Source organism: Mus pahari, chromosome 5, assembly GCF_900095145.1.
Source record: "Mus pahari chromosome 5, PAHARI_EIJ_v1.1, whole genome shotgun sequence".
Lineage (NCBI taxonomy): Eukaryota > Metazoa > Chordata > Mammalia > Rodentia > Muridae > Mus > Mus pahari.
The window spans coordinates 56,971,581-56,975,408 of record NC_034594.1 but is presented as its reverse complement, the minus strand read 5'-3'; positions in this window follow the sequence as shown (position 1 = coordinate 56,975,408).

The window sequence follows — 3,828 nt, the reverse complement described above, 5'->3', positions numbered from 1 at the left end:
AACTCACTTTGTAGACCAGGCTGGCCTCAAACTCAGAAATCCGCCTGCCTCTGCCTCCCGAGTGCTGGGATTAAAGGCGTGCGCCACCACCGCCTGGCTTGTCCCAGAGTTCTTAAATGTTCTTTTTCTCTATAATTTTTTATTTTTCATAATTTTTGCTTGTGTGGTCTAATTCTTTTACTTTATCTTTGAGTCTTGATATTCTGTGTTATTACTGGATCCATTCTATGTGTAAGACTTTCCCCTGAGTTTTCTACTTGGGTTACTGAGTTTTTCAGTTCTATCTTTATTTCAGCTTGAGTTCTTTTCGATATCTTTCCTTGTTGAGTTCCGCCTTCAGATCCTGAACTGTCTTCATTATTTCATTCAGCCGTAGCTTTCTGTCTTCTTAGGCATCAGTCAGGCATTTATTCTCTTTAAGTTCACTGAGCTGTTTGTTAGGAATCTTCTTTAAAACTCCTTGAATTCTTTGATGAAGCTTATGGTAGTTGTTTCGAGTTCTATGTCCTGGGGTTCGTTTAGATAATTTTCTGTGGAGAATGTTCTATAGAACAGATGGAATTTGGGGGTGACCTTTCACATGGTTTTTGTGATGAGACCTGGATATGTGAACTTCTTTTGTTGGTTGTGTTTCTGATGTGAGTGCAGCAAGCTGGGCTGGCCTGCAGGATGTGCAACCGAGCAACCCAGCCCTAACCTGGAGATTGGGAAAGATGGAGACTGCCTGCCTGAGATACCCTGGTTATAGGGTTTGGAGGTTGGGGATGGTATGGCTGATGATGGAGGCAGACTTCCACGATGACTATTAAAGGGCCATCGTCACTTATTCCAGAGGAGCTGGGTCACATCAGCTTGGAAGAAAGGGAAGTAGAGAAATAGACTCTGATTTCACAAGGAGGAAAAAAAAAAGCGTGTAGAGCTAATGAAAACCATTCAAGTCTTTTGGCAACAAAAAGCATATAAGCTACGAGGGAAATCAGCAATTTCCTTTAAAAACCCCCAAACAGTCTATTCGACTATTCGACTACAGGGCACTTTTTGTTTTTCAACCGATGGAAAGGCTTTAGGATCCTTTCAGTCACCAGTGGATAAATATCTATAAAAGCAACCACACTGACCTTGGTTCTGTCTACACTTAGAATAAGGTCAAAGGACTTTTTGAAAGCTCATTTTTTTGGACTAACTCCTTTAGCCTCGGGGGTTTTAAGTTGGCAGCTGGAGCCATGAAAAGGTCTATTGAAATGGTAAAGTTATTTGTTTGATTAAGGCCTAACGGTTTTCAGTAAGCAGATACTTAAAAAGGGGACAAGATTGAGATTTAGTTAAAGACAGTAAATGTTTATTTATATTCTTGAGACCATACGTTTTTTTCCTTGACTGGTCAGAACTGAATTCATGCACAACCCTCCTGCTTTCCTTTCTTGGATGCTGGGATTAGAGGCACACAACATCACGTCCAACAAAAGGCACACTTTCAGGGTACACAATTCTGTGAGCTTTGAAAAACTGAACACTTTTTATTACCATCCCCACAGTTCGCTATTAGCATGCTGGACGGGGTATAGGCTGGACAGGGAATGGAGGGGAACACGCAGTACCACAGGGCAAAAATCCCATGCAGAGTTCACCCTTGACATTAATACTCTCAATGACGTCTCCCATTTCTATAGGGAAATAATTACTTAAAGGATCCTAATGCTATAGATGAGAAAACTCCGGCTTGGAGAGATAAGTCTCTAGGCCAAGGTCCCCCATCAGCATGGTCAGGCTCCCTCCTGGACTCTCAATCAAGAATCTCCACTATTCAGGAGAAGGAGGATTTGCCTCTTCTGTCCCCAACACAAGCTAACTTTGTGATTTGGGAAATTCATTCAGCCAGGTGGAGGTTTGTCTTAGTTTCTTTTTCTGTTGCTAAGATAAAACACCTTAACAAAAGTACCCCTATAGGGAGAGAATTTATTTTGGCTCACAGTTTATGGTTATAGCCCATCGTAGCTCGAATATGCTTGGCCCAGGGAGCGGCACTATTAGGAGGTGTGGCCTGGTTGGAGGAAGTGTGTCACTGTAGGGTTGGGCTTTGAGACCCTCCTCCTAGCTGCCCTAAAATGGCCTCCTCCTGTTTGTCTTTGGAATGAGACCTAGAACTCTCAGCTCCTCCAGGGCCATGCCTGCCTGGATGTTGCTATGCTCCCGATGTGATGCTAATGGACTGACCCTCAGAACCTATAAGCCAGACTCAATTAAAGCTTGTCCTTTATAAGAGTTGCCTTGGACGTGGTGTCTCTTCACAGCAACAGAAACTGTAACTATGACACAGCCCTTCATAGAGAGAGAAGTCATGGCAGCAGGAGCTTGAAGCTGCTGGGTACATTGTAGCCATGCCTAAGAAATAAAAATATAGACACAAGCTGCCGCTCAAGTTCCTTTTGTCCATTAGTACAGTCCAGGACCCACCATCCAGAGAATGATCAAAACCATAATTAAGACAAGGCTTCCACATCAATTAATACTATCGAGATAATGCCCCGTGGGAATGCCCAGAGGGCCACCTCCCAGGTTATTCCAGGTCCTATTAGGTTGTCCACTAACACTAATAATTATCACAGGCTTTATCTTTCTTATTTGTTTAAAGAGAAAGCTGAGACAGTTGCCTGGTCTCCCAGATGCCTCTGATTTTCATAGCTCGCCCATCAGTGTTCACAGAGCAATGGATAAAATGTTCTGACTCAATAGCCTTAGAGCTGAGTCTCAAAGCACCCAGGATTTCACAACAGCATAACCAAGCAAAAATTCAAGTAGAAATGCCACACGGGCTTGCAAGCTGCTCAGCCTGTTCCCAGCAAACTCATTCTCCCCACTTTTCCCCACCAGGAGCAGCTGGCACAGGGGGCCAGCACAATGCCATACAGTGGAGTTCAGGAGGCTAAAGAAACAAGTGGAGAGGAAATGTATTCGGCCTCAGTCCAGCAGGACAATGTGGCCACTGTCTTCTGTCTGGGTTCTCTGGTTTTGTCACTTCTTAGAGGCCCTCGGGGAAAAGAGATTGGCTGTGCTATCATTTTGCTCTTGGCTCTGTGCTGGTCAGAGCATCCTACATCACATCGCCTCATTTGCTCCCTCCTCCCACCAGCTTCTCTGGTCAGTGAAAGTTCACTATTGTCAGACCAACTAGGAGGAAAGGGCATCATGTGAGCCTGACTGTTCTTCCTGCATCAGGAAGCTGACTTCCAAATTCTTTCTCTACCACCTAATGATTGTGCAGATCAGAGCCCCCCATCACCTAAGGCTCACTCTCTATGTAGGAATGAGAGATTAACAATAACTTTGAATGCTCATGTGAAACTGGAGAATGTCAGTGCACATAAGTACTGTAAACTCCCAAACTTGGCTTCTTGGTGTGTTTTAAACATATATACATACATACATACATACATACATACATACATACATATATACATACATACCTAGTTTGTGTGTATGCATCTTTGCAGGTGTATGTAGGTACCTTCAGAGGCCAAGAGATAACCTGAAGCTAGAGTTAGAGGCAATTGTGAGCCGCTGACTGAGGCGCTGAATACATTCCTTGGGTCCTCTGAAGGAGCAGCAAGCTCTTAACCACTGAATCATTTCTTCAGTTCATTCTTGGTTTATATTTATCTGCTGGCAAAAATAGGAATTGAGAGAGATGTGTGTGTGTGGGGGGGTGTATGGTATTGGTGCCATGGGTGATAGACAAAAAAGATGAGATCTAAGCTCCTGTGGCAGGGGTACACAGCTGGCAATCTGTGGTGGGTACACAGCTGGCAATCTGTGGTGGGTGTGCAGCTG